At 39.9% G+C, this 13260-nt stretch overlaps 1 protein-coding gene across 7 annotated transcripts in view; it reads right to left on the bottom strand.

The window, feature by feature from the left end:
* The window catches only part of elp4 (elongator acetyltransferase complex subunit 4), a 257514-nt gene that overhangs the window by 48498 nt on the left and 195756 nt on the right, over positions 1-13260 (bottom strand). The window contains exon 10 of one of the 7 annotated variants that reach the window (XR_009446851.1): positions 4609-4719. The exons of the other annotated variants lie outside the window; for them this stretch is intronic. The gene's annotated coding sequence lies outside the window, so the exon portion shown is untranslated. The remainder of the gene's footprint in view (positions 1-4608; positions 4720-13260) is intronic. 7 annotated transcript variants of the gene reach the window in all.

Below are 13260 nucleotides of genomic sequence, written 5' to 3'. Positions count from 1 at the left end.
TTGGAGAGAATACTCAACAGTTACATGTTGTAATTTTCTCCTTTTCTCATCTAATCTCATTTGATTTGGATTCTTTTGCATTTGTGAGCAGCCAGTATATCCATAATGTCTTGGAGAGGTACTGGGAGTGGTGGTGACCATAAGAAGTAGGAACAGGAGTAGGCCATGTGGCCTCTCAAATCTAGTCTGCCATTCAATAGGTTCACGGCTGATCTGAGACTCCCCACATCCACTTCCCTGCTCTTTCCCGGTAACCCTCGCTTCCCCAATTGATCAAGAATCTATCTCAGCCTTGAATATATACAAGGTCTCTGCCTTCAAAACTTCCTGTGGCAAGGATTGAGAGTCTTTGGAACTCCTTAGAAAACAAATTCCTCCTCAAGTCAGTCTTAAATTGGCATCCCATTTTTTCTGAGACCATTCCCTTAGCCCTAGACTCTCCCATGAAGGGAAGCATCCTCTCAGCATCCACCGTATCAAGTCCTTTAAAATCCCTCTGTTTCAATCCTTCACCTCTCATTCTTTCAAGCTCCAGGGAGTAGAGTCCCAACCCAGTTTAGTCTTTGCTTGTAAGACAATCCCTCCTTAATAAAGATCATCCCAGTGGACCTTCTCTGAACTGCTTCCAATGAAATGATAGCTTTGTGTAAATAAAGGGACAAAACGGCTCACAATACTCCAGATGTGCTCTCACCAGCACCTTCCACAGTTGTAATAAGACTTCCATACTCTAATGCCCTTGAAATAAAAGCCAACATTCCATTAGTCTTCCTGATTACCTGCTGCACCTACGTGTTAGCTTTGTATTTTTTGCATAAGTGCCCCAAAGGAAAATCCAAAGCTTTTAGAAATCTACAACCAGTGCATCCCCTATCTCCGTAGGCACTTCTTTTAGGATCCTAGGATGCAAGCCATCAGAGCCAAGACACCTATCTTCCTTTTTCCCCACTATTTATTGAATAGTACTTCTCTAGTGATGGTAAAAGTACTTAATTCTTCACCAGTATTCTTTAGTATTAATGTTCTAGGTATCTTCCACCATAAAGAATGATGCAAAATATCTGTTTAATTCCTACGCCATTTCCTTGTTCCCTATAACTTTCTTCCCGGATTCATTTTCTAAGGGGCCTATGTTCACTTTGACCCCTCCATTCCTTTATATATAACATATAGCTGATGTTTGCTTTATTATCTTTTTAGTCCTCCTTTGCTGGATTCAAACTTTATCCCAGTCTTCAGAGCTATCACTGACTTTTTCCTCCTTACATGTTTTATCTTTCAACATAATACTCTCCTTAACTTCCTTGGTTAGCCATGGTTGATTTATCCCTCTCTTAGAGGCTTTCCTCCTTACTGGGATATACTTTTTGCTGAGAGTCTTAAATTTTTTCTCAATTACTGCTTGCTTATTGTCATTCCTGCTTATCTATCCACCCTGTTTGCTTTAGCTAAGTCCATCCTCTTTTCACTGTAATTCCCTTTAAGTTAAACACATGTTGTTTCTGATCCAAATTTCTCAACTATCCCTAATGCACTCCATAAATTAATTGTCGAAGCTACCTGTTCCATATTGATTGACCCAAGCAACATGAAGATTCAAGTCACCCATGTTACTGCCCTTTTTTTCACATGTGCCAACTATTTGTTGATTCATAGCCTTTTCTACAGAGTGGCTACTGTTGGGCATCTATATGTTACTCCTACCAATGTCTTCTTTCCCTTGCTGTCTTTTGCTTCTGCCCAGATGGACTCTACATCATCCAAAACCAGATCATCTCTCACAAGGTTCTTACCTCACTCTTATTAACAGTGCCACCCCACCAACTTTTCCATTCTTCCTGTCTTTCTGAAAAGTCAAATACGCTAAGTTCCTAGCTTTGATCTTCCCGTGTAAATCATGTTTCTGTGATGGCTATGAGATCCTATTAATTTATTTTGATTTGCACCATCAATTCATCGACCTCATTCTGACACTTTGTGCATTGAGATACAATGCACATAAGTTCAATTATCCCTACCCTTTTAGGCTTCCTTAGTGCAATATGACATTCATACATTCCGTTCCTTCTATTTATGTTCTGGTAACAATCAGCCCTGTTGAGTTTAAAGTCCTGTCTGTAGACATAGTTATGTAATTCACCAGGACTCTGACCTCAGCATGATTCAGGTGGAGCCCGTCCCATCAGAACTGCTACCTCCTCCCTCAATACTGGTGCCAGTGTCCCATGAATTCAAGCTCACTTCTCCCAGAATAATCTTTAAACTTCACGTTTACCTCTTTAATCTTATTAACCTGATGCCAACTAACTCATGGCTGGGGTAGTGTTTTGAAGATTATTACATTTCTGATCCTGCTTTTAATTTAGCCCCGAGCTCCTCATATTCCTTAAAGAGAACCTTTTCCTCATTCTAGCTATATCAGTGGTTTGTACATGGAGCACAAGAACAGGATCTTTCCCTTCGGACTCTGAATTTCTCTGCAGTGCATAGGAGATATTCTGAGCCCAAGCATCAGGATAGCGACGTAGCCTTTGGGATTCTTGTTCTGGTTGGGGCTGACTGTGTAGGTTTGGGGCGGTGATGGCCTAGTGCTATTATCACTAGACTGTTAAATGTAGAGGCCCAGATAATGTTCTGGGGATTTGGGCTTGAATCCCACCATGGCAGATGGTGGAATTTGAATTCAATTAAAGAAAAATAACTCTGAAATTAAGATTCTAATGATGACCATGAATCCACTGTAGATTGTTGGGAAAAACACATCTGGTTCACTCGTCCTTTAGAATGGGATCTGCCATCCTTGTCTGGCCTACATATGACTCCAGACCCACAGCAATATGGCTGACTCTTAACTGCCCTCTTGGCAATTAGGGATGGCAATAAATGCTCAGTTAGCCAGTGACACCCTCATTCCATAAATAACTAAAGAAAAAAAAAGATTTTTAGTACTCCTCTTGTCTACACAATGGCAATTATTGCACCTTAAAAGTAATTTCCTGGATCCTAAACTTTGAAACGTTCTGAGAATATAACAAGGGCGCTGGAAGGTTTACAATATATTTATATTATTTCTTTGGTTTTGGATTTAAAATTAGAGGCAGATGGATCAGGGTCAATTCTGTGAAGGTTTCGATTTAAATAGGTCAGAAAGTCATTTCGAAAACACACCCAAGTGCATGTGTATCAATTCCAAGAAAACATGTGACTGGAGTCAAATGCCTGACAGGAATCATAATGCTAATGGATAAAATGTTAATTCTACTGAGTTTATGACAGATAGAGCAAACACACTGAGGCCATTTGCTTAATTTGACTTCAATACAGAACATTTCAGGTGTCAGTTCTGAAAAACTATGAGTTGAGTTCAGAAATAAGTTTCGGTTTTCTCCTAGGGGAAGAATCAAGTATAAGTTCACGGGAACCAGTCACTAAATTGAAGTGTTTTGACTCTGAAGTTTCTAAGCAGGAGAGTTTGGATAGAAATTCTCAAGTTTTAAAACTGAAAAAGTTTAGGACATCAGAATCGAGAAAGATTAATTCAAGTGGACTGGGAAAGAAATCATTAAATGGTGTTCTTCATCCATGTTTAAAAAAGCTGGGAAATGTCAGTTAAATAAAAACTTCAAGAGCTGACATATGAATGACATTTCTCTGGATTTAATAGAATATGATTTGCTTAGTTTGTTTTCTTCCTTTTATGTTATAAATGTATGTTGACTAACTTCTACGGTAATCAATTGCAAAAATTAACCACACAATCTATCAAGCTAAGTTTCATTCTGAGATCTGACTTGCCCAAAATTGCCATAAGCTGGGATCACAGCATGCAGTGCAGTACACATGTCAGTTTCTTCCACCTTCCTTCTAATTTTGGGCAATAAACATAAAAGGTGCACAAAGTCTTCAGCTTGCAGCACAGTGGTTAGCACTGATGCCTTACAGTGCCAGATTCCCAGGTTTGGTTCCTGCTCTAGATGACTGTCTATGTGGAGTTTGCACATTCTCCCCATGACTGCGTGGGTTTCTGCTGGATGCTCTGGTTTCCTCCCACAGTCTAAAGATGTGCAGGATTGCTAGATTGCCACAGCGACCAGGGATATGCTGGCTATATGGATTAGCCATGGTAAATGTGTGGTTATGGGGATGAGGTGGAAGGCTGGGTCAGGCTGGGATGCTCTTTGGAGGGCTGGTGCAGACTTGATAGACCAAATGATCTCTTTCTGCAGTGTAGAGATTCTATGATCCATTTGCATCAACATATCTCCTTCGTATAAAACAAAAATTGCAAATTATTTCATTGTTTTGCAACAACACAAATTGGACAGAAGAACCAGCCTTCTGTAGGAGAACAATCAAATCTGACTTTTGCTCCTTATGCCTGCAAATCTATAGTACAGATTAACATTCAGGTTGATTACATAACTTTTGGGAAAATATATTTCCTAATATCTTGTCTGTTTTTTTTAAATCTTTATGATAAGCCAAAAGACAGTTTGTTAGGTTGGTGCTCACATGCTGTTAATTTTCATGAGGAAACTGCACCAACTCTTAACTGAGGCAAAGATCATTGTACAATAAAGGCAAAAGGTAAAGTGGTCATAGTCTTACCAGGACTTAGAGCTGCTTTCTTATTAGAGAGAGACGACTGGTGGTGGTTTAACCTATAGGTCACCAAGCCTCAGGCAAGGGGAGGAGTTGAGAAGTCCTTCATGGTAACCTCTATGTGGGAATTGAACACATGATGCTGGTGTTACTCAGTATCACAAACCAGTTGCCCAGCCAACCAAGCTAAACCAACTCTCCCACTAATCTACAGATAACACTCTGTTATACGATTCCCTGGATTAATTTTATTTGGCTGAGAGGGTCAGAGAAAAAAAAAATTACAGGACTTTTTCCATATATACCCATCCAGAATATTTTCCTTTTTTAAAAAAGAAAATCTTTTTGAGATGCTTACTTTGCAGTGGAGGTTAGGCGTTTGGAGGAGGTGAGATTAGGGGGCTGGGGAATGAGTGGGCAGAGGGGGGTGGTACAGAAGTGCTTTGTTATGGTGCTTCAGTCATCATGGTGCTGCTCAAATTTTCCTGCCTGCCAATTTGTCTGTTTAATTTTGTATGCAGAAGGGAAAGCACACTCTTGCAGAATCCTTAACAACAAGAGTACCTGATAGAACTTGTACCGGATGCAAATGCCAGCATAGACTTCTTTCCAGCTTGTCAACTTCTAATGGCAGTTATAAGATGTCTAATTAAGGGCTTCTGTCACATTCCTGTCTAATTGAAACTTAATGCAAAGAAACCACAAGTGCGTGTTGGATTATACCTTAAAGGTTATGCGAATTCAAAAACTCCCCAGACTTCATTTCAGGTAGTTATGCATGTAATCTGTGATACAAAGTGTAAATGCCTAAAGAAGGCCAAGGAAATTAGAGATTGTTTTGTACGCTGGAGAACATTATAAAGCATTCAGCTTTGATTTCTCCCTTCGAGTAAATGTAGCAGATTGAGACAATCACCCTGGACTTGAATGCTAAGAGAAGTAAGGTTTGCCCACATTACAGATTCACTGTAAAACTACTGAAAAATTATAATTGATTGATTGCTGCAAGTCAACTATATCTTTGCTGACAAGATAGTAATAAATTTTCATGTACACGACACTGATTATAAGGCATCTAATAAGTCTTTACTGGAGATATATCATATCCTATTGTTGATTATGGCATATCACCTACTTACACTTATACTTGAGAATTAAGGTGTTAACTTTGGCTCGTTCTGCCCTGAATTAGAAGGTTGCATGCTCAGACCGCATCTCACAGAATTGAGCTTACAATCAATGTTGCTAGTTCAGTGCATGCTGAAGGAGACATTAAATTGTGGATGCTGTTTAACCACAGGCTATGTGCCCTCTCAGACAGATGTAAAAGATCTCAAAGCTCTATTAAAAGAAATGCAAGATTTTTGCCAGAGTCCATCCACAGAAAGCCATGGTTTAATATTTCACCCAGATGACAACATCTCTGTTCGTACAAAACTGACATCACTAATTACACTTCAAAAGTATGTGACTGCAAAGCACATTGTAATTCCCAGAATTACTAAAATTTGGGTGCAGCAGTGCTCTGTTTATTGGAACATGGGGTGGTCACTCAGCTTATTAAGACTGTTTCACTATTCAACTACATCATCGCTCATCTGTACTTTAACCTCAGCTGCCTAATTTGGTCCGATTACTCTTAATACCCAAGCTTAAAGAAAATTTTTATCAATATTAGTTTTTAAATTTTCAATTAACTGCCAGCCTCATCACTTTTTGAGGGACTGTGTTTTGGATTTTCCCAATATTTTCTATGAAGAAATACGTCTTGGCATCACCCTAGATGGTCATTTTCTAGTTGTTTTCTTTTTAATTCACTAATTCTAAACAGACCAAGTGGAAATAATTTCTTGCTACCTACCCTATCAACTCTTAACTATGTTTAAAACCTTAATTAGATCACCTCATAATCTGCACAGCAAGAGCAACAGAAGCCCAGTCTATGCCCTGTCCTTATTATTAACATAATAGTCATGACACTAAACAAAGCAATCAATATTGTGAGCCCTAATTTTGCTTTGGCAAGTTATAAAATTGTATTTGATTATGGCTGTTCAAGTTCTTGAAATTCACAAAAATCCATTAGGCTCATGAATTAGAGCAGAGAACATGTATTGAACAATGCGCTTTGAACACAATGTAAATTAAAACGTAGATCTTGAAACACAACAGGTCATTCAGCCAACAAATACTCAAATAATGCTTCTTTTTTAAAATCAATACTCAAATGACTCAAAGTTCTACGGTCATATTCCTCAATAGATCATATCTACAGTTTTGTTCAGGAAGGAATTACTTTGCACAGTCAGTTTTTCTGAATTTCAGGGTTTGTGATTCAACATCATTTCCTCTTTCAAAAGCAAATTAATGTCATTAGGAATTAACAACATTAACCTTTCCCTGTCTACTTTGGTTGATTTTAATGGCTGTTTTTGATAAATAGTCCCTTGGTTGGGCAGTAGGGATAATTAAGATCTGTGGAAATATGTTACCACCCCATGGTAGCAAATAAGAAATATGGGAGTTGATCAAGCTTACTAGTTGTTAAAGTGTGATTGAATTATCATTGCTTGTAAACAGGGCATGACTAACTCTGTCATTCTTCCTTCTCACTTGACCACTTGCAGATGATTGAATTACCAAAGATAGCTGCCATCAAATTGCGCAACACAGATTGTCAGTGTCAACAAATCTGCGTGACGGTGTGTGCTGGAATTCAACCTTGCGATCCATAACGTGGATCTTTTAAATTCTTTTGCTGGAGTAATTACATTAATGTATTTGGAAGGGAGATCAAAAGAACAAGATATTATTTAAATGGAGAAAAACTGTGGAAAGCTGCAACACTTGAGGACTTGAGGGCATCAAGAAAGCTGATTCACAAATTCAGCAGGTAATCAGGAAGGCTAATGGAATGTTGACTCCTATTTCAAAGGGCTTGAAGTATAAGGATAGGTAAGTCTTACTGTAAGTGTACATGGTGCTTTGAGACCACATCTTGAATACTGTGAGCAGTTTTGGTCTCCTTATTTAAGGAAACCTACCATTTCATTGGAGGCAATTCAGAGAAGGTTCTCTGCGATGATCCCTGGTATGGAGGGATTGTTTTATGAGCAAAAGCTAAACAGGGTGGGACTCTCCTCACTGGAGCTTAAAAAAATGAGAGGTGATCTCACAGGATTCTTAAGGGTCTTGACAGGGTAAATGCTGAGAGGATGTTCCCCTTCATGGGACAGTATAAGTTCAGAGGGCATAGTCTCAAAACAAAGAGGCATCAATTTAAGACCAAGGTGAGGAGGAATTTCTTCTCTCAGTGGGTTGAGAGTCTTTGGAACTCAACGCCACAAAGATCTGTGGGGCCAGAATCCTTGACAGCAGGGAAATCATGGGGTATGGAGAATGGGCAGGAAAGTACACATGAGGAATGTTGGATTAATCACGATCCCATTGAATGGTGTAGCATGCTTGAGGGTTTGAAAAGCCTACACCTGTTCCAATTTCTTATCGTATAATGGTAATAATTACCTGGAAATGCTAACATAGCTAAATTTTTAATTATGGCCAGGTGAATTTTAACTTCTAGTTTTTGCTTTAAATCGCAAAAATAGAGAAAAAAAAACACTGATCACAGCTCTCTTATAAATGTCTTCGACCTACTTTGAACCTTTACATGCATGAAGGTCATCTTAGAAATGTGAACAGTAGACCCATTCAGCTAATTCTTCCCTCCTCTGTAATTCAATTATATCATGGTGATCTTTTCTCCACCTTTATACACCTGTAACTTCATATATGTAACCAAGAATAGTTTCTCTTTATCTATCCCACTGAATCCCTTTGGTCTTATTTTTTTCCTTTGTTAGTCTCCAAGATTTCAGACCATGTTTTAATTGTTACCATTTAATTATATACATTATACAATTGTAAAAGTTTTCTGTTGCTGCAAGAAAAGAAGTTGCTGTCTCTGCATTGCTAATATATTACCATTTTCAAGTTTGTCACATCCCAAACAGAATAAGGAGCAGAACAAGTTGATTTAAAACAACGCTGCAATATTCTCCAGATCACACTGCGCAAAAAAAATCACTTTTCAAATTCTTAAATCCTGCTACCACTTCTTCCTTCCACAGTCTCAAAACTCAGCTGAATAACCACTTCCCTAAACTGCTAGACCCAGAGGCTTTCGGGTGATTCTAACTCTACCAATTAGGATTGAGCTGACACTATGTCACAAAGTTCATGAATTTGTGTTCTTCATAAGTAATCCCATCACTTTTTCTTTTAAATGTTCCAGCCACAAAACCTGACGTTTAGCTTGGAATTATCAAAATACTCATCAGATTTCCATTGGTTAAAATATAGATACACCTCCCAGCCTTATATAGACAATTGACAATAGGTGCTGGAGTAGTCCATTCGGCCCTTCGAGCCAGTACCACCATTCATTATGATCATGGCTGATCATCCACAATCAGTATCCTGTTCCTGCCTTATCCCCAGAACCCTTGATTCCACTATTTGTAAGAGCTCTATCCATCTCTCTTGATGGAGATGGATATGGGAATACAACCGCCACCTTGGACCCCATATGTAGCCAGATCACATTTACTTTAAAATAAAACTTCAGAAAATAGTGTTGCTGGAAAAAACTGGCAGTTATTATTCATCGTTCTCTGATCAAACTGGTGAACCTTCTTCATAAATCACGGTGGTTCACTGCACTACTTGTTAGGTGACTTCAGCGATAGTTTGCTAAATAGTTCTGGGGGGGGGGGGTAGGACTACAGTTAGCTGTAGAGTGAGATATTTACTGCAATCTCCAAATTAAAACTTTATTTCCAACATTATTCTTTTAGGATGAATTCAAATTCTCAAATTGTGATGTCGGTATATTCTCTTTTATTAACCCAGGCAGATATACTAAACTACCAAAATTACATTTTAAATGTTCCATTCAGACTATATTCTGCAATCCTGTGATGAAAAATGTTAAAGACAAAAATGATTATCAATAGGCTTATCCACGTCATATTTAATATTTACCATAATCTGTAACCATTAATATATTTGAATTTTAATATTCATTTTTAAACAGTATTAATATAGATCAATGGAACTTCTTGATGAGTTTTCAGCCTTTAAGCTGCAAGATGTGAACTATTCTCCACACAAACAAAAGGGAACCTGTAACTCTCACATAAGTATCAATTGTTCTACATATAAGTTGTCCCTACAGCAGAAATGCCACGAACACTCCTTTCCAATCCTCGAGTTGGACAAATCAGCAAATGAGAAATAAAAGAAGTATAACAACATTGTTTAAGGGTCTCTTGACAAGACTGCCACATCTCAGGCCCATCCTTGGCCAATTTGACTTTCCTGAGCTATATTAAAACTGTAAAACAACTGAAGCTCTTGATCAGATTCCAGCTTGCAACTTACTCTTGGGTTACATATTTGGATGAACATCTCAATTATATTCTAGTTTCTTTCAAACTGCCAAGTATCCAATCTTCTGTTGTGTTAGACTCATCAAAAGACTCAAAACAAAACTCCAATGTTTTATATCTTTTGTACTGTGACTTCTGGCTGATTTTCTCTACTGCTTCACAGCTGGATAGATTTCATTACACCATTTGAAGATGGGCTGTAGAATATCCATATGTCTTCATTAACATTTATCCAATCATCATTATTAAAACAGATTATCCGCTCATTTATTCATATCATATATGAGTCCCTATTAAATGTAATTTGGTTATTACACTTTAGTAAATTATGTCATGACTTAATTGGGAAGTGTACACTGATAATTGTGCCTTACTATTCCACAAGGCACTACAAAATATGTAAATGTGTTAGATCCCAATGAGACCACCAAAATGACCAATTTGCCTGACTAACTGTCTCTTAGGACAAAAGCAATTCAGACCAAACTTCTACAGCAACAGCAAGGGCATTATCTATTGCAACATGTTTTAAGAACGGGATTTCTAATTTATGCAACTCAACCTATACCCTATAAAACTTCAAATGTATGCTCCCACCATAATTAAGATAACAAACAACAAATGTTTTAACACATATAATATGGGTGGAAAAGAATATTTTACAGCGTAAACAAGATTCTGAAGATTAAAAAGTACGGACCACAAGGTGGGAAGTTATTTTCTCCCTCACAATCCTTTTGATTTCTGCACTGATGAGACACTGTTGTCTGTATGGTGACTGATGTCCCTCTGGTTGATAGTTGGTCAGGTGAACTTGGATGTTTACTTATGTGAATTGACTCTTTTAAGCTTTCTTGTGTTCCTGCTGTCTTTTTAAAAAAACATTCTTGGGTTTGTCTGTCTTTTTCTCCACACAGAGGGACCGGAATAGAGAGAGAGTCAGAGAGAGAGAGGGACAGCATGAGAGACAGAGAAATAGAGATGCCTCCTGTCAGCTGGATCAGCACATTTTTTTCATTCTCTTGTTGATTATGCGGTGGAGGCAAAGGAATTGGGAATAGGGGATGACAGTTTAACACCCTGCAAATCAACCAACAAGGGAGTTGCTGCCAGGCAGAATTTCTTTAACTTGAAAGATTTTTATGCCATTTAGTTATAAATTCCTTCTAGTGCTTCAAAAATCAACACTGTATCCTGCCCCACTAAAGTTATCTCCACCTATCTTGAGTCCATTTCCTCCTCCTCAGTCCAGGAACTCCCTACCTACGTCCGTCACACCACCCACACCCTCCACCTCCTCCAGAACTTCCAATTCCCTGGTCCCCAACACCTCATTTTGACTATGGATGTCCAGTCCCTATACACCTGCATTCCCCATGCAGATGTCCTAAAGGCCCCCCTCCTTCCTGTCCCGCAGGTCTGACCAGTCCCCCTCCACTCCTCACCCTCAACAACTTCTCTTTCAATTCCTCCCATTTACTACAGACTTAGAGGGTGGCCATGGGTATCAACATGGGCCCAAGCTATGCCTGCTTCTTTGGAGGCTACGTAGAACAATCCCTCTTCCGCACATGCACTGGCCCGAAACCCCACCTCTTCCTCCATTACATTGATGACTGTATTGGCACCACCTCGGGCTCCCACAGTTCACTCATGCCTTCCACCCCGACCTTAAATTCACCTGGACAATCTCTAATACCTCTTTCTCCTTCTGGATCTCTCTGTTTCCATCTCTGGCAACCAACCACCTAGAAACCGACATCCATTTCAAGCCCTCCGACTCCCACAGCTACCTAGAATACACCTCCTCCCACCCACCTTCCTGCAAAAATGTCATCCCCTATTCCCAATTCCTTCGCCACCACTGCATCTGCTCCCAGGATGAGGCATTCCACTCCCATACATCTCAGATGTCCTTGTTTTTCAAGGATGGCAACTTGCCCCCACTCAGTGGTCGAGAATGCCCTCGACCTTGTCTCCCGCATTTCCCACAACTCATTGCTCACACCCGGCAATAACAACAAAAACAGAATCCCCGTCGTCCTCACATATCACCCCACCAACCTCTGGATTCAACGTATCATCCTCCAACACTTCTGCCATCTGCAATCCACCTGCACCACCAAAGACATTTTTCCCTCCACACCCTTATCTGCTTTCCGGAGGGACCACTCTCTCCATGACTCCCTTGTCCGTTCCACACTCCCTTCTAGCCCCACCACACCTGACATTTTTCCCCGAAACCAACAGGAAGTGCTACACCTGCACATCCCCGTCTCAGGCCCCAAGAATGCTTTCCACATCAAGCAGATGTCCACCTGCACATCTGCTAATGTGGTATACTGCATCTGCTGTTCCCGTTGTGGCCTCCTCTACATTGGGGAAACCAAGTGGAGGCTTGGGGACCGCTTTGCAGAACACCCATGCTTGGTTCACACTAAACAACTGCACCTCCAAGTCGTGAAACATTTCAACACATCCTCCCATTCCTCAGCCGATACATCCAACCTGGGCCTCCTGCAGTGCCACAACAATGTCAACCGAAGGTTGCAGGAACAGCAACTCGTACGCTGCATGGGAACCCTGCAGTCCAATGTTATCAATGTGGACTTCACAAGCTTCCCCTACCGCATCCCAAAACCAACCCAACTCGTCCCCGCCTCCCTAATGTGTTCTTCCTCTCACCTATCCCCTCCTCCCACTTCTTCCTCACACCTCAATCTCCAACCCCATCTATCCATCTTCTATCCGCCTCCCCACTCTCCCTATTTATTTCAGAACCCTCTTCGCCAGCATTTCTGAAGAAGGGTCTAGGTGCGAAACGTCAGCCTTCCTGCTCCTCTGATGCTGCTCGGCCTGCTGTGTTCATCCAGCTCTACATCTTGTTATCTTAGATTCTCCAGCAGCTCCAGTTCCTACTCTCACGGTGTCACACGGCTCAGCAATATATGCAGCACTTAATGTTCAAGTTGCAAAACTTTCCAGGTATTCTGGTTTTGGCAGTCCAACTTCCATTTCAGTTTATAGTCTCAAAAAGTGAAAGAAGAAACGTGTGGTGTCTTACAGTAACCATAGTTTTACAAATCAAAGTACTTTTATTGGTGTGAAATGCATTAGGACACAATAAGGTTATGAAAAAGTCTGCATAAATCAAATTGCTTTTTAGCTCAAGTTGGTATCTTTGTTTAAATCCTTTTTTCTCGAACAA

The sequence above is a fragment of the Stegostoma tigrinum genome, chromosome 17 (assembly GCF_030684315.1).
Source record: "Stegostoma tigrinum isolate sSteTig4 chromosome 17, sSteTig4.hap1, whole genome shotgun sequence".
Classification (NCBI taxonomy): Eukaryota; Metazoa; Chordata; class Chondrichthyes; order Orectolobiformes; family Stegostomatidae; genus Stegostoma; species Stegostoma tigrinum.
This window is presented reverse-complemented; position numbering and strand designations above follow the sequence as displayed.